The 22,387-nt window shown below is 39.8% G+C and overlaps 1 protein-coding gene and 1 pseudogene across 2 annotated transcripts in view; both read right to left on the bottom strand.

Moving 5' to 3' along the window:
- MSRB3 (methionine sulfoxide reductase B3) overlaps positions 1-22,387 on the bottom strand; it is a 201,004-nt gene that overhangs the window by 55,931 nt on the left and 122,686 nt on the right. The window lies entirely within an intron of this gene.
- LOC134732085 (uncharacterized) lies at positions 3,935-22,157 on the bottom strand (annotated as a pseudogene).

Genomic DNA, 22,387 nt, shown 5'->3' with positions numbered 1-22,387 from the left:
AAAACAGGGAAAAGCTCCATGACATTGGTCTGGGCAATAATTTTTTTGGATATAACTGCAAAAACACAAGCAACAAAGGCAAAAATAGATAGCATTATATCAACTAAAAAGTTTCTGCACAGCAAAGGTAACAACAAAGGGACAACCTATAGGATAGAAGAAAATCTTTGCAAACCTCACATCTGATAAGAGTGTAATATACAAAACATAACATAAGGAACTCCAACAAGTCAATAATAAGAAAACAAATAACCCAATTTAAAAATGGGCAAAGGACTTGATAGATAACTTCCCAAAACCCTGTCTCTACTAAAAATACAAAAATTAGCTGGGTGTGGTGACTTGCTCCTGTAATCCCAGTTACTTGGGAGGCTGAGGGAGGAGAATCACATGAACCTGGGAGGCAGAGGTTGCAGTGAGCCAGGATCGTGCCATTGCACTCCAGCCTGGGTGACAAGAGCAAAACTCTGTCCCAAGATCCGGTGAAGATGTGGAGAAAAGGGAATCTTCGTATGCTGTTGGTGAGAATGTAAATTAGCACAGCCATTATGATAAAAAATTGAAAACAGATCTACCATATGATCCAGCAACCCACTACTGAGTATATATTCAAAGGAAATGAAATCAGTCTGTTGAGGTATCTGCACTCCCATGTTTATTGCAGCATTATTCACAATAACTAAGATGTGGGAATCAACCTAAATGTCCATCAGTAGATGAACGGATAGAGAATGTGGTATATAATCACACAAGGAAATGCTATTCATCCTTTATAAAGAAGAAAATCCTGTCATTTGAACAACTTAGAAGAACCTGAAGGATGTTACGTTAATTGAAACAAGCCAGGCACAGAAAGACAAATACCACATGATCTAACTTATATATGGAATCTAATAAAGTTCAACTCATAAAAACAGAGTAGAATGGTGGTTACCAAGGGTAAGGGGAAGGAGTTTGGGGAGATGTTAGTCAAAGACACAAAATTTCAGTTAGGAGAAATAAGTTCAAGAGACCTATTGTACATCATGGTGACTACAGTAAATAACAACCTATTGTATGCTTGAGAATTGCTAAGAGAGTAGATTTTAAGTATTTTTACCAAAAACAATAAGTATGTGAGGTAATGCATATGTTAAAAATAGCTTGATTTAGCCATTCCACAACATATACCTATATCAGAACACCATGTTGTACACCATAATTATATACAATTTTTACCTGTCAGTTAAAGGAAATTAACAAAAGAAAATAAGCTATTTTAATCTATTATCTTCTTATTAACACAGTAAAGGTTAGAGATAGAGTTCTCAAGGACTATTCCTCATTTTCCTACCTGCTAATGTCATTAATTCCCTTAATGAGGGGCAAACACCAATTAGACTAAGTATTATAGGACAAATATCTGAGGCAGAGGTAAAATACTGATTACAATTCATAATAAAAATAAATAAACCATGACCTTATAGTTGAACAAATGTGTCTTGATTTGGAAAGTAGTAGCTGGGCACAGTTGCTCACGCTTGTAATCCCAGCACTTTGGGAGGCCGAGGCAGGCAGATCACAAGGTCAGGAGATCGAGACCACGGTGAAACCCCGTCTCTACTAAAAATACAAAAAAATTAGCCGGGCGTGGTGGCGGGCGCCTGTAGTCCCAGCTACTCAGAGAGGCTGAGGCAGGAGAATGGCGTGAACCCAGGAGGCGGAGCTTGCAGTGAGCCGAGATCATGCCACTGCACTCCAGCCTGGGTGACAGAGTGAGACTCTGTCTCAAAAAAAAAGGGAAGTAGTAAAGAGGGTCTTCTAGAATCAGAAAGTAAACTAGAATCTATTAAAAAGGATACAGTACTTTTCATTTTATTAAAGAAAGAGGTGTATTGTGTCTGTAGTGCTTGTGTTGTCTGAGCAGGGGATAAAATGGATCATATATGTGACTTTACCAATACAAACCAAGATGTACTGAAACCCAAGCAGGGCCAAAATAGAAAGAGAATCCAAGGCGACACACTATCGAGTTGGCAATAGAAGGGCAACTGTAGGCCTTCACGTTTCTCCACCAGTACATGTTCCTATCATAAGTGTCACAAAGGATTACATGCTAAGTAACAACAGTTAGGTCAACTATGGACTGCATATATGATGGTGGTACTGTAATATTACAGTGGAGCTGAAAAATTCCTATCACCTAGTGACATCTTAGCCATTGTAACGTCTTAGTGCAATGCATTACCTTTTCTATGTTTAGATCTGTTCAGATACATGAAGACTTACCAGTTACAACTGCCTACAGTGTTCAGTACAGTAACATGTTGTGCAGGTTTGTAGCCTAAAAGCAATAGGCTATACCACAGAGCCCAGGTGTGTAGCAGGCTAACCCATCTAGGTTTGTATACGTTCTCCAATGTTCACACAATGACAAAATCACCTAGTGACAGACTTCTTCAGACGTATTCCCATCATTAAGCAACACATCTATACGTTGTTACATGGGGGTCACAAAGAGTCCTGCAATACCTAATGGATAGGTGTTTTTCAAATTCCAGGACTCTGTTTAGAACGAGGAGATAGAATCACAACCAGGGTAAGTCTTCCTGTGTTCTGAGCAGTGGAGAAGAGATGTATGTACACAGGCAAGAATGATACGGAGCTAGCAATTAACGGGGAACGTTTCCCCAGGTGTTGATTTAGAAACGGGAGAAAACAAAGGCAAAGTTGTACCAAAGGACTGGCCTCCTTTAAGAAGTATCCAAGTTGACTAAGACAACAAGCAAACCATTTGTAAGATGCTTCTGGGCTGCTTCATGCCTTATCCTCTGTAACTGTTGACCCACTTTGTATATATAGTGAACTTTGTCCACCTCCCTGGAGACCCCACCTTACACAAGCACACACATAAATAGTGCCAGATTTTGACTTGGCATTGCTCTCTGGACTTTGATCTGGTGGCCAGGGATGCAATCCTTAGGTGTTGGTCTTAGAGTCTGCAAACCACAACTTGGCACTATAAGCCTGCCAGGGGCAGAAGTGAGGGTTAAATCCATCAGTCTTTTAAGGTCATGCAGGGCAGTTGATCTAGGATGGGGCTGGTAAACCCTTCCAGGGACTATTCAGTCTACCTTCTTTTCAGTCTAGGGATTTTTGGACCAGAAAACAGAAGAGAACCACACCCTTGACAAAATGGTAGAAGCATATTTAGTATACAACCTTATATTTTACCAGTTCAACAAATGCTTATTCCAATTTCCCTAAATTATCTTGTAAGACCAGCAGAAATTTCAATCTTGTGCCTCAGGACCTACATATCTGAAACAGTGTTGATCAGACCCTAACACAGGTGCTATCTATGGGATATATGAATCTGTCCTTCCTGTAGGTTGCTAGCTACAAACTTCAGGAGTCTACGGCCTTCTATCAAACATCTCTCAAAACTCCAGACAGTCATCTGAGGCTGTTGTCAGAACAGGCTGGAGAGACTCTAGATCAGCTTTCTCATAGCTCATGGAAAGAAATTCCTCTCTTGAGAAACCAGGAAATTCAGTAAAATTGCAATGACCTCACTTGGAAGCAGAGGGGTTTGGTCAAATTATAAAGCATCCTTAAGAGTATGAGCTCACCACTTTTGCTTGGAAGATACTGTTGTCTTCTTGAATTTCCTCCTATCTCACAGCTACTCCCTCCCTGTATCCTTTGCTGGTTCCTCCTCTTTCCCCAGCTTCTAAATATGGCAATGCCCCCAGGCTGACTCTGATCCTGATCTCTAACGAAAGCCATTCCCCAGTGGTTATCTTAGACACTATCAGGGTTTTGTATATTACCTGTATATCTTATGACTCTCAAATTTTTATCTCTAATTTTCTCTTCTAAACTCCAACATTTATATAACATTTCCATGCGGATGACTCATAAGCACCTCTAAATTAACACGTTCAAAACTGAATTACTGATTTCCCTCACTACTCCCCCATGCCCCATCTGAACTTATTCTACCTGAAATCTTCCTCATTTTAATTGCTGCAACTTCATATTTCTGGTTGCTGAGGCCAGAAACCTTGAGGTTTTCCTCGACTCCTTTCTCACACAACTCATTTCCTATTGGGAAATACTATTGGCTCCATGTTTAAATTACAGTCACGTGTTGCTTACTGATCGGGATGTGTTCTGAGAAACGTGCTGTTAGCCTATTTTGTTGTTACATAAACGTCACAGAGTAAATTTACATAAACATAGACGGTATACCTGCTACACACCTCGACTACATGCTATCTCCCATTGCTCCTAGGCTACAAACCTGCACAGCATGTTGCTGTACTGAATACGGTAGGTGATTGTAGCACAATCGTAAGTATTTGTGTGTCTAAACATATCTAAACATAAAAAAAGTAAAGCAAAAATATGGTATTATAATCTTATGGGACCACCATTGTTTTATGTGGTCCAGTCATTGACTGAAATGTGATTATGAGATGCATGACTGTGTATCTGGAAATCTACCATACCTCATTCCTATAGCTGCTACCATCTGATGTGAACCACCATTCTCCCCAGGCCATATTACTGTAACAGCCTTCTAATTATTCTCTCTGCTTTCACATGTGGCTCTCTATAGCCTATTCTGTACATAACAGCCAAAGTGAGCTTTTAAAGATAGAAGTCATACCATGTCACTCCTCTATTCAAAACCATCTGGTGGTTTCCTGTTTTACTCAGAGTAAAATCCAATGTGTTCACAGTGGCCTAAAATGCCCTACAGGACCTGACCTTCATTTTCTCTCTGACCTCCTGCTACCCTCCTCCACCTCCCTCAACTACAGCAATACTGGCCTGCTTCTCTGTTCTTCTTAAAAACCAGGTATACATTTATCGTAAGGCCTTTGTACCATTTCCCTCCAGGATATCTACATTGTCAGCTTCCCTTTCTTCTGCATATCTTTGCTTAGATGTCTTCTTCTCCCTGAGACCTACTCTGACCTATTGAAACTGTGACTGTACCCCTGTCTTCCCTAGCATTCCCAATCCCCCTTACTCTGCTGGGTTTTTTTAATAGCAGTTACCTCCTAATATGTTATAAAATGTAGACATTTAGTACACATTTCTTTAATTGTCTGCCTGTCTCCTGCCCCCAGCTAGAATTTAAGATCCACAAGCACGGAGATTTTTGTCTGTTTTGTTTACTAATGTACATCAAGCGCCAATAACAGTGATTGTCACATAGTAAAGCACTGAAAAACTATTTAGGATTACTGAATGTGGGATGAAATTAATCTATGAAGAAAGACTAGAGTTCATGGAGCAAAAGAAGAGAATAAGCTAAAACAGGAACGAGAACATCTCAGAGCCAAAGAACAGTACTAAAAAGTTATCCTAAGTTATACCATTTACTGAGGGCTGTCAGGCAACAACTAATCAGGCATTTGCTTTTATCATAGGAGGTCAGGCAACCAAGCAAAGAAGGATGCTGACCTCAAGAGTATTTATGACAAAGCACCTACTATCTGCTAGATATTCATGGAGTTAACATAAAGATGATGGAAGCAAATATCTTGGCCTTTTCACATAAGAGATATATGCCACTAAACACTGGTAGCTTAAGCCTGCCTTTTCTCTCAGTCAGGAGATGGGTTCATCTTAACACCTTATGTACATTCTGACCTTTTAGCAATTTGAAGAGACACTGTTTACATAGGGCAAGCACTAATTACCAAGAGGTGAGTGTAGGATTTCTTAAGAACAACTGATATGGTTTGGCTCTGTGTCTGCATCCAAATCTCATCTTGAATTGTAATCACCATAATCCCCACGTGTCAAGGGAGGGACCAGATGGAGGTAACTGAATCGTGGGGGCAGTTTCCCCCATGCTGTTCTCATGATAGCAAGTGAGTTCTCAGAGATCTGATGGTTTTATAAAGGGCTCTTCCCCCTCACTCGGTACTTCTCCTTCCTGCCACCTCGTGAAGAAAGTGCCTTGCTTCCCCTTTACCTTCTGCCGTGATTGAGGGTTCCTGAGGCCTCCTCAGCCATGCTAAACTGTGAGTCAATTAAACCTCTTTCCTTTATAAATTACCCAGTTTTGAACATTTCTTTATAGCAGTATGAGAATGGACTAATAGAACAACTTACCATAGAGACTGCCAAACCATACACCTCTCAAAGAGTGGGAAAGAAAATTACTAGGTTGGTGCAAAAGTAATTGCGTTTTTGCCATTCTTTCAATGGCAAAAACCACAACTACTTTTGCACCAACCTAATAGTATTATCCAGGGGGTACAATGATCAAAAATACAATACAGCTAGCTGTATTTTTAATATGTTGTTTAATAAGAAAGATGCAGCTATTAAAACATCATTTTCAATCTTAACTATTGAGCCCAAATTAATTATGATGGTCTTGAGTTCCTTTGAATACAGCACACAATTTGAAAGTCCACAACGGGCACGTGGCATGATACCTCCTGAAGGGGATAGGTGAAGGAGAAATAAAAGTAACTACTTATTCTTCTACTAGGGCCATAAGATGGGAATATACATAACACTGCAAGTACTAGGGTGGTTGTTTTTGCACATTTTCACTGAAAGCAACCTTAATTTTTTAAATAGCTTCAGTGTCTAATAAGATGGCTCTTGTTTAAAGGAAATCTGCCAAGTTATTGAATAGGAAAATCTTGAACTGGCTTAACCATGTAAAGAAATAACTGTGAAATTAAAAATAAAGTTAAAATAAAAAGGGCTTGAAATTGAGTGAAAACATGACTATAGTCATAGGAAGTGTGGTCTCATGAACACAGCCCTGGATTCTTCAATAGGTTCTCCCACATGAGATCTTGAGTAAGCTATATGCTGCCTGTCTAAGCTTATTATTTGTAAAATGAGAGTGTTGTACTATATGATCTTTTATGTTCCCTTTGCAAGCACTAGCACTCTGTTCCTGTAAAAACAAATAATGAAAAATCACATCCTATGTTTTTTATATACATATAAATCTACATATTAAATAAATCTATATAAAAATCATAAGTATATAATATAAATTTATAGTCATATTACATATATTATATTTTAGTATATATTAAATATAAATATACTGTATATATATTGTAAATCTAGCTTCCGTCTGCATTAATAGACTGAGTAGCAATACAACAGTGATTCTATCTTACTTCTATTTCATCAATAACCAATTTTTTTTGCCTTCTATAAGGCATGAATGATTGAATGCCTGAAAACTACAAACAGCTTATAAAGAGAATTTCATGAGGATTTAACCGTTTGCTAATCTAATGATCATAAAGATATGGTGGTTACTGCAAGTTTTTCAAAGGTAAAAGAGTACAAATTTTACATTCACTTCTACATGTGAGGTTTTAAAAAGGAGATCTGAGTATAATGGGTAGCATATGTACAAAAGTTGCACTGGTGGTCATAGGAAGGACATATTTTATTCAACCACAGAATAGACAGATATGTAAAACATATAAAAAGTAACAACACAAGTAAGACTTCCCCATGGAAGGCTCACATTCCCATTCCTCTAAACTTTTGGAAGAGAAAAATGTCACTAATAAAAAAATAACTAAGGTCTTCATGGCATATTCAGAGCTGGAAACACCCGTTTAGTCACTTGATGTATGTCTCACTTCAATAATTGCCACTGTTATGTAAGTAGGAAAAAGAAACTTAGTAAAAGTATACACTGAATATCAAAATGGGCCCCTATTTACTGAGCTTTATTTACATATTGGAAAAGTATACCTAAATGAAAACCTACACAAAGAGTATTCAACACATTCCCAAGACATTAAACAAAATGGGGGGGGGGGTGGAGCCAAGATGGCCAAATAGGAACAGCTCCGGTCTACAGCTCCCAGCCTGAGCGACACAGAAGACTGGTGATTTCTGCATTTCTGTTTGAGGTACCGGTTTCATCTCACTAGGGAGTGCCAAACAGTGGGTGCAGGACAGTCGGTGAAGCGCACTGTGCGCGAGCCGAAGCAGGGCGAGGCATTGCCTCACTCGGGAAGCGCAAGGGGTCAGGGAGTTCCCTTTCCTAGTCAAAGAAAGGGGTAACAGACGGCACCTGGAACATTGGGTCAGTCCCACCCTAATACTGCGCTTTTCCAACAGGCCTGGAAAACGGCACACTAGGAGATTGTGTCCCGCACCTGGCTCGGAGGGTCCTATGCCCATGGAGTCTCGCTGATTGCTAGCACAGCAGTCTGAGATCAAGCTGCAAGGCAGCAGCCAGGCTAGGGGAGGGGCGCCCGCCATTGCCCAGGCTTGCTTAGGTAAACAAAGCAGCCAGGAAGCTTGAACTGGGTGGAGCCCACCACAGCTCAAGGAGGCCTGCCTGCCTCTGCAGGCTCCACCTCTGGGGGCAGGGCACAGACAAACAAAAAGTCAGCAGGAACCTCTGCAGACTTAAATGTCCCTGTCTGACTGACAGCTTTGAAGAGAGTAGTAGTTCTCCCAGCACGAAGCTGGAGATCTGAGAACGGACAGACTTACTCCTAAAGTGGGTCCCTCACCCCTGAGCAGCCTAACTGGGAGGCACCCCCCCAGTAGGGACAGACTGACACCTCACTCAGCCGGGTACTCCTCTGAGACAAAACTTCCAGAGGAACTATCAGACAGCTGAATCTGTGGTCTCACAAAAATCTGCTGTTCTGCAGCCACCGCTGCTGACACCCAGCCAAACAGGGTCTGGAGTGGACCTCTAGTAAACTCCAACAGACCTGCAGCTGAGGGTCCTGTCTGGTAGAAGGAAAACTAACAAACAGAAAGGACATCCACACCAAAAACCCATCTGTACATCACCATCATCAAAGACCAAAAGTAGATAAAACCACAAAGATGGGGAAAAAACAGAGCAGAAAAACTGGAAACTCTAAAAAGCAGAACACCTCTCCTCCTCCAAAGGAACGCAGTTCCTCACCAGCAACGGAACAAAGCTGGATGGAGGATGACTTTGACAAGTTGAGAGAAGAAGGCTTCAGACGATCAAACTACTCTGAGCTACGGGAGGAAATTCAAAACAATAGCAAAGAAGTTAAAAACTTTGAAAAAAATTAGAAGAATGGATAACTAGAATAATCAATGGAGAGAAGGGCTTAAAGGAGCTGATGGAGCTGAAAGCCAAGTTTCAAGAACTACGCGAAAATTGCAGAAGCCTCAGTAGCAAATGCGATCAACTGGAAGAAAGGGTATCGCTGATGGAAGATGAAATGAATGAAATGAAGCAAGAAGGGAAGTTTAGAGAAAAAAGAATAAAAAGAAATGAACAAAGCCTCCAAGAAATTTGGGACTATGTGAAAAGACCAAACCTACGTCTGATTGGTGTACCTGAAAATGACGGGGAGAATAGAACCAAGTTGGAAAACACTCTGCAAGATATTATCCAGGAGAACTTCCCCAATCTAGCAAGGCAGATCAACATTCAGATTCAGGAAATACAGAGAACGCCACAAAGATACTCCTCGAGAAGAGCAACTTCAAGACACATAATTGTCAGATTCACCAAAGTTGAAATGAAGGAAAAAATGTTAAGGGCAGCCAGAGAGAAAGGTCGGGTTACCCACAAAGGGAAGCCCATCAGACTAACAGCTGATCTCTCGGCAGAAACTCTACAAGCCAGAAGAGAGTGGGGGCCGATATTCAACATTCTTAAAGAAAAGAATTTTCAACCCAGAATTTCATATCCAGCCAAACTAAGCTTCATAAGTGAAGGAGAAATAAAATACTTTACAGACAAGCAAACGCTGAGTGATTTTGTCGCCACCAGGCCTGCCCTAAAAGAGCTCCTGAAGGAAGCACTAAACATGGAAAGGAACAACCGGTACCAGCCACGGCAAAAACATGCCAAATTGTAAAGACCATCGAGGCTAGGAGGAAACTGCATCAACTAACAAGCAAAATAACCAACTAACATCATAATGACAGGATCAGATTCACACATAACAATATTAACATCAAATGTAAATGGGCTAAATGCTCCAATTAAAAGACACAGACTGTCAAACTGGATAAGGAGTCAGGACCCATCAGTGTGCTGTATTCAGGAAACCCATCTCACATGCACAGACACACATAGACTCAATATAAAGGGATGGAGGAAGATCTATCAAGCAAATGGAAAACAAAAAAAGGCAGGGGTTGCAATCCTAGTCTCTGATAAAATAGACTTTAAACCAACAAAGATCAAAAGAGACAAAGAAGGCCATTACATAATGGTAAAGGGATCAATTCAACAAGAAGAGCTAACTATCCTAAATATATATGCACCCAACACAGGAGCACCCAGATTCATAAAGCAAGTCCTGAGTGACCTACAAAGGGACTTAAACTCCCACACAATAATAATGGCAGATTTTAAAACCCCACTGTCAACATTAGACAGATGAACGAGACACAAAGTTAATAAGGATATCCAGGAATTGAACTCAGCTCTACACAAAGTGGACCTAATAGACATCTACAGAACTCTCCACCCCAAATCAACAGAATATACATTTTTTCAGGACCACACCACACCTATTCCAAAATTGACCACATAGTTGGAAGTAGAGCTCTCCTCAGTAAATGTAAAAGAACAGAAATTATAACAAACTGTCTCTCAGACCACAGTGCAATCAAACTAGAACTCAGGATTCAGAAACTCACTCAAAACCGCTCAACTACATGGAAACTGAACAACCTGCTCCTGAATGACTATTGGGTACATAATGAAATGAACGCAGAAATAAAGATGTTCTTTGAAACCAACGAGAACAAAGACACAACATACCAGAATCTCTGGGACACGTTCAAAGCAGTGTGTAGAGGGAAATTTATAGCACTAAATGACCACAAGAGAAAGCAGGAAAGATCCAAAATTGACACCCTAACATCACAATTAAAAGAACTAGAAAAGCAAGAGCAAACACATTCAAAAGCTAGCAGAAGGCTAGAAATAACTAAAATCAGAGCAGAACTGAAGGAAATAGAGACACAAAAAACCCTTCAAAAAATTAATGAATCCAGGAGCTGGTTTTTTGAAAAGATCAACAAAATTGATAGACCGCTAGCGAGACTAACAAAGAAGAAAAGAGAGAAGAATCAAATAGATGCAATAAAAAATGAAAAAGGGGATATCACCACCGATCCCACAGAAATACAATCTACCATCAGAGAATACTACAAACACCTCTATGCAAATAAACTAGAAAATCTAGAAGAAATGGATAAATTCCTCAACAAATACACCCTCCCAAGACTAAACCAGGAAGAAGTTGAATCTCTGAATAGACCAATAACAGGTTCTGAAATTGTGGCAATAATCAATAGCTTACCAACCAAAAAGAGCCCAGGACCTGATGGATTCACAGCTGAATTCTACCAGAGGTACAAGGAGGAACTGGTACCATTCCTTCTGAAACTATTCCAATCGATAGAAAAAGAGGGAATCCTCCCTAACACATTTTATGAAGCCAGCATCGTCCTGATACCAAAGCCTGGCAGAGACATAACCAAAAAAGAGAATTTCAGACCAATATCCTTGATGAACATTGATACAAAAATCCTCAATAAAATACTGGCAAACGGAATCCAGCAGCACATCAAAAAGCTTATCCACCATAATCAAGTGGGCTTCATCCCTGGGATGCAAGGCTGGTTCAACATACGCAAATCAATAAATGTAATCCAGCATATAAACAGAACCAAAGACAAAAACCACATGATTATCTCAATAGATGCAGAAAAGGCCTTTGACAAAATTCAACAACGCTTCATGCTAAAAACTCTCAATAAATTAGGTATTGATGGGACATATCTCAAAATAATAAGAGCTATCTCTGACAAACCCACAGCCAATATCATACTGAATGGGCAAAAACTGGAAGCATTCCCTCTGAAAACTGGCACAAGACAGGGATGCCCTCTCTCACCACTCCTATTCAACATAGTGCTGGAAGTTCTGGCCAGGGCAATCAGGCAGGAGAAGGAAATAAAGGGTATTCAATTAGGAAAAGAGGAAGTCAAATTGTCCCTGTTTGCAGATGACATGATTGTATATCTAGAAAACCCCATTGTCTCAGCCCAAAATCTCCTTAAGCTGATTAGCAACTTCAGCAAAGTCTCAGGATACAAAATCAATGTACAAAAATCACAAGCATTCTTGTACACCAATCACAGACAAACAGACAGCCAAATCATCAGTGAACTCCCATTCACAATTGCTTCAAAGAGAATAAAATACCTAGGAATCCAACTTACAAGGGATGTGAAGGACCTCTTCAAGGAGAACTACAAACCACTGCTCAATGAAATAAAAGAGGATACAAACAAATGGAAGAACATTCCATGCTCATGGGTTGGAAGAATCAATATCGTGAAAATGGCCATACTGCCCAAGGTAATTTATAGATTCAATGCCATCCCCATCAAGCTACCAATGACTTTCTTCACAGAATTGGAAAAAACTACTTTAAAGTCCATATGGAACCAAAAAAGAGCCCGCATGGCCAAGTCAATCCTAAGCCAAAAGAACAAAGCTGGAGGCATCACGCTACCTGACTTCAAACTATACTACAAGGTTACAGTAACCAAAACAGCATGGTACTGGTACCACAACAGAGATATAGACCAATGGAACAGAACAGAGCCCTCAGAAATGATGCCGCATATCTACAACTATCTGATCTTTGACAAACCTGACAAAAACAAGAAATGGGGAAAGGATTCCCTATTTAATAAATGGTGCTGGGAAAACTGGCTAGCCATATGTAGAAAGCTGAAACTGGATCCCTTCCTTACACCTTATACAAAAATTAATTCAAGATGGATTAAAGACTTATATGTTAGACCTAAAACCATTAAAATCCTACAAGAAAACCTAGGCAATACCATTCAGGACATAGGCGTGGGCAAGGACTTCATGTCTAAAACACCAAAAGCAATGGCAACAAAAGCCAAAATTGACAAATGGGATCTAATTAAACTAAAGAGCTTCTGCACAGCAAAAGAAACTACCATCAGAGTGAACAGCCAACCTACAGAATGGGAGAAAATTTTTGCAACCTACTCATCTGACAAAAGGCTAATATCCAGAATCTACAATGAACTCAAACACATTTACAAGAAAAAAACAAACAACCCCATCAAAAAGTGGGCAGAGGACATGAACAGACACTTCTCAAAAGAAGACATTTATGCAGCCAAAAAACACATGAAGAAATGCTCCTCATCACTGGCCATCAGAGAAATGCAAATCAAAACCACAGTGAGATACCATCTCACACCAGTTAGAATGGCCATCATTAAAAAAGCGGGAAACAACAGGTGCTGGAGAGGATGTGGAGAAATAGGAACACTTTTACACTGTTGGTGGGACTGTAAACTAGTTCAACCATCGTGGAAGTCGGTGTGGCGATTCCTCAGGGATCTAGAACTAGAAATACCATTTGACCCAGCCATCCCATTACTGGGTATATACCCAAAGGGCTATAAATCATCCTGCTATAAAGACACATGCACACGTATGTTTATTGCAGCACTATTCACAATAGCAAAGAGTTGGAACCAACCCAAATGTCCAACAACGATAGACTGGATTAAGAAAATGTGGCACATATACACCATGGAATACTATGCAGCCATAAAAAATGATGAGTTCATGTCCTTTGTAGGGACATGGATGAAACTGGAAAACATCATTCTCAGTAAACTATCGCAAGGACAAAAAACCAAACACCGCATGTTCTCACTCATAGGTGGGAATTGAACAATGAGAACTCATGGACACAGGAAGGGGAACATCACACTCTGGGGACTGTTGTGGGGTTGGGGGAGGGGGGAGGGACAGCATTAGGAGATATACCTAATGCTAAATGACGAGTTAATGGGTGCAGGAAATCAACATGGCACATGGATACATATGTAACAAACCTGCACATTGTGCACATATACCCTAAAACCTAAAGTATAATTAAAAAAAAAAGAGAATAAGATTATATATCAAATATGCTACCCCACAAAAGAGTGCTGGTGGGGGAGTTTCACAGAGGAAAAGGTACATGTGAAAAGGCCAGAGAGGGCAGCAAATATAACTTATATATTCATTAATTTCACATCATTCCCTTTATTTCTGCTTTGGTCACTGTTTAAAAATATACAAACAGTAATAGCCAGAAATGTTTGTTTACTAAATTATGACAGATATTATGCTAAACCTTTTAAGTAATTTCTCTCAACAACCCCATGCAGTTGGCACTATTGTTTTATATCAGTTTTAGCAAAAGCTAGAAGTTATTAAGCAATTTCCCAAGATTACACAATGAGCAAGTGGCTGAGCTGGGGTTTCTTTTTTGAGACAGAGTCTCGCTCTGTCACCCAGGCTAGAGTGTAGTGGTGCGATCTTAGCTTACTGTAGCCTCAACCTCCTAGGCTCCAGCAATCCTCCCACCTCAGCCGCCCAAGTAGCTGTGACTGTAGGTGCACACCACAACACTCAGCTAATTTTTTGCATTTTTTTGTAGAGACAGTTTCACTATGTTGTCCAGGCTGGCCTCAAGTGATCTGCCTGCCTCGGCCTCCCAAAGTGCTGGAATTATAGGCACGAGCCACCACACCTGGCCTGTGCTGGAGTTTGAATACAAAGTGCATGCTCCTAACCATTTCCCTAACAAAATGCCAACAAGCATTGATCTGGTGCCAAACAGAAAACAACATAAATAAATCTAAAAACATATCAACCAGATAGAATAAGATGATCTAATATCCTTAATATATAAAGTGATCTTACAAAGCAATAAAGTATATAAATACCCCAATAGAAAAATACACAAATGACATAAACTGGCAATACACGAAATAAAAACAGTTGAATAATTACATTATAAAATTTAAACTCAATAATTAAATAATGTAATCAAAACATAAATGACAAACTAGGTTTCAAATACAACATGCCAGATACCATAAAGAATGAAAATATTCAATATTGAAAGAAGAAGGAATGGAAAAATTGAAACACCCATAAAATCCAGATGGAAGTTAAATCAGCACAAATTTTCTGGAAAACAATTTGTCAACAATTACCAAAAGTGTTTATAACAAGACATGGAAGTACTCATTACCACTCCTGTTCTGATTCTAAGCATTCTGTTTCTTAAAAATCAGAATATAAAGCTCAAGTAGATGACTTACTAAGAAACAGCTATGATAAATAAAACTCATAAAAGTTATTTTATACTAAATCTAGATAACTCTTGATAATATGGCTTTGAAGTATAATGTAACACATAAAAAGTATTGAATAGATGGATGAGGTATTTTGTTAAGAAAAAAATTACTAATAATCCAGAAGCAAATTCTCAATTATTTTAAAGAACCTGAAAAGGAAAAAGAGAGGAAAAGGTAAAATTATACAGTCATAATGCCACATAATGACATTTCAGTCAACAACTGGAACCACATATAAAACAGTGGTCCCCTAAGATTATAATGCCATATTTTGACTATACTTTTTCTATGTTTGATATGTTTAGATACACAAATACTTAACACTGTGCTACAATTGCCTACAGTATTCAATACAGCAATATGGTATACAGATTTGTAGCCTAGGAGCAATAGACTATATTATATAGCCTAGGTGTGTAGTAGGCTACACCATCTAGGTTTAAGTACACTCTATGATGTTTGCACAATGACAAAATTGCCTAACAATGCATTTCTCAGAATGTATTCTGATGGTTAAATTATTCACGACAGTGTGTATGTGTGTGTGTGTGTATACACACACACACACACACATATATAGATATATAGGTATAATATGTATTTTGTGTATATATATATATAATATGTTACTGTAATTAACAGATTGCTGGGGGTTCAGTGTGAACAAGTTTAAGAGTTTAAAACTCCAGAGAGGCCCATTTTTGGAAGGAGGGGACACTCTTTCATGTGTTTTACCTCTAGAAGCCCTACTAGGTTGTCACAGTGAAGATCAGAGAAAAGTCCCCTTGTGATTCCAGCAGGGGGAAGGGGAAAGTAGCCATTTTTAAATACACCCAGATGATTGTGTTATGTTTAACAAGGCCTGCCCTCCTGAGAAAGTATTTTACCAGAGCCTAATCAATTTGTCATTTACTAGAGCCTAATGAATCTTGGAGAAAGAAACCACCCAACTCCAGCCCACTCCAGCCTTCTCTGTTGGGCAAGGGAAATAACCAATCCTGGCCCTTTCTAGCTTTGTTGTCTCATCAAATGGGGAAGGGTGAGACTGAGAAGTCACAGCCCAAGGGTGCAGGCTCACTGAAAGTCGGAGACCTAATTATGGGTCTATAGAATGCACTTCCCGTCCCCATATCTTACCACAAGATCAGAAGCGCTCTTGTATAATAACAAAAGATTACAACCGAAAGAACTACACATCTCAAACCATATTTAAGAAGTCTCTAGCCACAGAAAATAGTAAATGCAGTCTACCTCCTAGTCAGATAAACATGAAACTTCACACTAAAGGCCTACTACCTCAGTTCCTTTTATCTAGTATGTCACATCCAGCTTTCAACAAAAAAAGATAAGGCCGGTGGCTCACGCCTGTAATCCCAGCACTTTGGGAGGCCAAGGTGGGTGGATCACGAGGTCAGGGGTTCGAGACCAGCCTGGCCAATATGGTGAAATCCCATCTCAACTAAAAATACAAAAATTAGCTGGGCATAGTGGCAGGCACCTGTAATCCCAGCTACTTGGGAGGCTGAGTCAGGAGAATTGCTTCAACCCAGGAGGTGGAGGTTGCAGTGAGCTGAGATCGCACCATTGCACTCCAGCCTGGATGACAGAGTAAGACACCATCTCAAAAAAAAAAAAAAAAAGGGGGCATACTAGAAGACAAAAGCACATTTTGAAGAGATAGAGCAAGCATCAGAACCAGATTCAGATAGGGCAGACATTTTCTAATAATCAGACCAGGAATTTAAAACAACTATAGTTAACATGCTCTAATGGATAAAAACAAGCAACATTGCAAGAACAGATGATAATGTAAGCAAAGCAAAAGAAACTCTAAGAAAGAATCAAAGAAAAATGCCAGAAATCAAAAGCACTATGGCAAAAATGAAGAGTCCTTTTTATGGGCTCATCAACAGACTAGACACAACTGAGAGAAGAATCCAGGAGTTTAAAGAAAGGTCAATAGAAACCTCCAAAACAATAAATGCGAAGGGAAAAAAGTGAAAAAGACAGAACAGAATATCTAAGAACTGTGGGGTAATTTTAAAGGGGTGTCACATTTATTTAATAGGAATAGCAGAAGGAGAAGACAAAAAGGAACAGAGAAAATGTTTAAAGTAATAATGGCTGAGGATTTTCCAAAATTAATGACAGACACCAAACCATATATCCAGGAAGCTCAGAGAATACCAAGAAGGATAAATACCAAAAAAATCTATGTCTGGCAATATCGTATTCAAATTGCAGAAATCGAAGACAGAGAAATTTTTTTTTTTTTTTTTTTTGAGACGGAGTCTCGCTCTGTCACCCAGGCTGGAGTGCAGTGGTGCAATCTCGGCTCACTGCAAGCTCCACCTCCCGGGTTCACGCCATTCTCCTGCCTCAGCCTCTCCGAGTAGCTGGGACTACAGGCGCCCGCCACCACGCCCGGCTAATTTTTTGTATTTTTAGTAGAGACAGGGTTTCACCATGGTCTCGATCTCCTGACCTCGTGATCCACCTGCCTCGGCCTCCCAAAGTGCTGGGATTACAAGCGTGAAAAAGCTAGAAGGGAAAAAACACTTTACCTACAGCCAGAAAAAGGATAAGAATTATGTCAGATTTCTCCTCAAAAACCATACAATGAAGAGAGCAGAGTGAAATATTTAAAGTGTTAAAGGAAAAAAAAAAAAAAACACCAGGACAAAATACTGTACCCTGAAAGATTTTAAATTGAGAAAAAAAGTGAGAAAGTAATAAAGACTTTCTTAGACAAAAAAAAAAACAAAAAAAAAAATTGAGGTTTTTCAAAACCATTTATTGAAAAGACTATCCTTTCCCCATTGTGTGTTTTTGGCATCTATGTCAAAAGTCAACAGACTATAAATGCATAGATTTAGTTCTGGACTCTCTACACTGCTCCATTGGTCTGTGTGTCTGTTTTTATGCTAGTACTATGATGTTTTGATTAGTATAGTGTCTTAGCCCATTCCCACTGCTATAACAAAATATCTTAGACCAGATAATTTTAAAAAGAACAGAAATTTATTTCTCACAGTTCTAGAGGCTGGGAAGTCCAAGATCAAGGCACTGGCAGATTCCGTTTCTAATGAGGGCTGGCTCTCTCTGCTTCCAAGATAGTGCCTTGGGTGCCAGGTCCTCACATAGTGTAACACAAAAAGGCAAAATGGGCCTAGCTAGTTCCCTCTAATTCTTGTGTAAGGCATTAATCCTACACTTGAAGGCAGAACTTCCTAAATGACCCCAGCTCTTAACATTATGGCATTGGGGATTAAGTTTCAACATATTGTGGAGGACACAAACATTCAAACCATAGCATAGATTTGTAGTAAATTTTGAAACCAGGTGGTGTGATGCTACAATCTTTGTTCCTTTGCTCAAGATTGCTTTGGTTATTCAGGGTCTCTTGTGCTTCCATATAAATTTTAAGGTTATTTTTTCTATTTCTGTGAAAAATGTTATTTGGATTTTGAAAGACATTGCATTGACTCTGTAGATAGTTTTGGGTATATGGACATTTTAACAATATTAATTCTTCCAACCCATGAACACAGGATATTTTTCTATCTAATAGTTCCACAATTCCTTTCATGAACGTTTTATAGTTTTCAGTGTATAGACCTTTCACTTCTTTGGTTAAATTTATTCCTAAGTATTTTAGCTTTTTAGTAGCTATGGCAAATGGGATAGTTTTCTTGATTTCTTTTTTGGATAGTTTGTTGTTAGATTATAGCCATGTGGCAGAATGAAACTGGACTCATCTCACACCATATGCAAAAACTAACTCAGCCTGGATTAAAGACTTAAATGTAAAACTTGAAACTGTAAAACTAGTTGAACAAAACACAGAGAGAAAGCTCGATGACACTTGTCTGGACAGTGTGTTTTGGATTTGACTCCAAAAACACAGGCAACAAAAGAAAAATAAACAAATGTGATCACATCAAACTAAAAAGCTCCTGCACAGAAAAGAAAGCAATCAACAGAGTGAAGAGACAACCTACAGAACAAGAGAAAATATTTACAAATTTTATATCTGATAAGAAGTTAATATCCAAAATATATAAAAAACTCAAACTAAATAATAAGAAAATAAATAACCCAATTTAAAAATGAGCAAAAGACATGAATAGATATTTCTCAAATGTAGACATACAAATGGCCAACAAATATATGAAAAAAATGCTCAACATCACTAATCATCAGGAAAATGCAAACCCAAACCACAATGAGATGTCATCTCATACCTGCTAGGATGGCTATTATCAAAAAGGTCAAAGATAAAAAGTGTTGGTAAGAATGTGGAGAGAAGGGAACATGGTATACTGTTGGTGGGAGTGTAAATTAGTATAGACCTTACAGAAAACAGTATTGAGGTTCCCCTAAAAATAAAAACAACTACCTTATGATCCAGAAATCCCACTACTGGGGTACGTATCCAAAAAATACGAAGTCAGTATGTTGAAGAGATAGTTGTACCTGTAGGTACACTACAGCATTACTCATAATAGCCAAGATATGGAATGGAATTATATTGTTGTCTTTCAATGAATGACTGGATAAGGAACATGTGGTGTATATATATATGATATATATATATGATAGAATACTATTCAGCCTTAAAAAAGAAAGAAACTCTGTCACTAGAGACAACAACAGACAAACCTAGAGGACATTATGTAAACTTAAGCCAAGAACAGAAAGACAAATACTGCATGATCTCACTTATATGAGGAATCTTAAAAAGTTGAATTTATAGAAGTTAAATAAGCCAGGCATGGTGACTGATGCCTGCAATCCCTGTACTTTGGGAGACTGAGGCAGGCGGATCACTTGAGGTCATGAGTTCAAGACTAGCCTGGTCAACATGGTGAAACCTGTCTCTACGAAAAATACAAAAAAATTAGCCAGGCATGGTGGCACACACCTGTAATCCCAGTGACTTGGGAGGCTGAAGCAGGAGAATTGCTTGAACCCAGGAGGCTTTCAGTGAGCCAAGATTGCATCACTGCACTCCAGCCTGGACAACAGAGTGAGACTCTGTCTAAAAAAAAAAAAAAACAAAGTTGAGTAGAATGTTAGTTATCAGGGGCTGGTAGTCAGGGGTTGGGAGGAATTGGGGAAATGTTGGGCAAAGTATACAAAATTTCAGTTATACAGAAAGAACAAGTTCTAGAGCTCTATTGTGCAACATGAAGGCAATAATTAATAACAAAGTGTTGTACACTTGAGAAAATTGCAAAGAGAGTAGATTTTAAGTGTTCTCACCACAAAGAAGTGGTATGTATATATTAATTAGCTTGACTTAGTCATTCCACAATGTATACATATTTCAAAACATCATGCTATACACCACATAGAAAAAAAAATTTTTAATTGAAGTAATTTGTTGCCAGTAACCTGACTTGCAAGAAATGTTAAAAGACGTTCTTCAGAGAAAAGGAAAATGATATAAATCAGAAACTCAGATCCATGTAAACAAAGAGCATTAGGAGGAATAAATGTAGGCAAGAAATTTTTTCTTTTCTTATTCTATCTAATGGATAGCAGTTTGTTCATAATAGTAATAGTAAATACAAGTAAATCACTTGCATTCAGTGTTTATAACTTACCGATGAGTGAAATGAATGACAGCAATGACAAAAGGGATGAGAGGAAATATTTGGGAATATTCTGCAATAAGGCATTTTGTTACCCACAAAGTGGTATGGTGTTATTTGAAGGTGGGTTTGGATTAGTTGTAAATGTATATTGCAAACTCCAGGGCAACCACTAAAAAAGTTAACAAGAGCTGGGCACAGTGGCACACCTATAGTCCCAGCTATTTGAAAAGGTGAAGCAAGAAAATAACTTGAGTACAGGAATTTGAGATTGTAGTGCACTATGATTGTACTTGTGAATAGCACCTGCCCTCAGTCTGGGCAACATAGTGAAACTTCATCTCTAAAAAAGAAAAAGAGGTGGCTGGCAAGATGACCAAATAGGAACAGCCCCAGTCTGCAGCTTCCAGCGAGATCAATGCAGAAGGCAGGTGATTTCTGCATTTCCAACCGAGGTACCCGGCTCATCTCATTGGGACTGGTTAGACAGTGGGTGCAGCCCACGGAGGGGGAGCTGAAGCAGGGTGGGGTGTCGCTTGACCCAGGAAGCAGAAGGGGTCAGGGAACTCCCTCCCCTAGCCAAGGGAAGCCATGAGAGACTCTGCCATGAGGAACGCTGCACTCTGGCACAGATACTACGCGTTTTCCACGGTCTTTGCAACCCACAGACCAGGAGATTCCCTCAGGTGCCTACACCACCAGGGCCCTGAGTTTCAAGCACAAAACTGGGTGGCCATTTGGGCAGACACCAAGCTGCTGCAGGAGTTTTTTTTCATACCCCAGTGGCACCCGGAACATGAGTGAGACAGAACTGTTCTCTCCCCTGGAAAGTGGGCTGAAGCCAGGGAGCCAAGTGGTCTAGCTCAGTGGATCCCACCCCCGTGGAGCCCAGCAAGTTAAGATCCACTGGCTCAAAATTCTCACTGCCAGCATAGCAGACTGAAATTGAACTGGGAAGCTTGAGCTTGGTGAGGGGAGGGGCATCCACCATTACTGAGTCTTGAATAGGCAGTTTTCCCCTCACAGTATAAACAAAGCCGCCAGAAAGTTCAAACTTGGCAGAGCCCACCGCAACTTGGCAAAGCCACTGTAGCCAAGACTGCCTGTCTAAATTCCTCATCTCTGGGCAGGGAATCTCTGAAAGAAAGGCAGCAGCCCCAGTCAGGGGCTTACAGATAAAACTCCCATCTCCCTGGGACAGAGCACCTGGGGGAAGGAGCTGCTGTGGGCACAGCTTCAGCAGACTTAAACGTTCCTGCCTGCCAGCTCTGAAGAGAGCAGCAGATCTCCTGGAACAGTGCTTGAGCTCTGCAAGGGACAGATTGCCTCCTCAAGTGAGTCCCCGACCCCCATGCCTCCTGACTGGGAGACACTTCTCAGCAGAGGTCGACAGACACCTCATGCAGGAGAGCTCTGGCTGGCATCTGGCTGGTGCCCCTCTGGGATGAAGCTTCCAGAGAAAGGAATAGGCAGCAATCTTTGCTGTTCTGCAGCCTCCACTAGTGATACCCAGGCAAACACGGTCTGGAGTGGACCTCCAGCAAACTCCAGCAGACTTGCAGCAGAGGAGCCTGAATGTTAGA

Source organism: Symphalangus syndactylus, chromosome 13, assembly GCF_028878055.3.
Source record: "Symphalangus syndactylus isolate Jambi chromosome 13, NHGRI_mSymSyn1-v2.1_pri, whole genome shotgun sequence".
Taxonomy (NCBI): domain Eukaryota; kingdom Metazoa; phylum Chordata; class Mammalia; order Primates; family Hylobatidae; genus Symphalangus; species Symphalangus syndactylus.
Note: the sequence above shows the minus strand (reverse complement) of the source record. Positions and strands in the feature narration are given on the sequence as shown.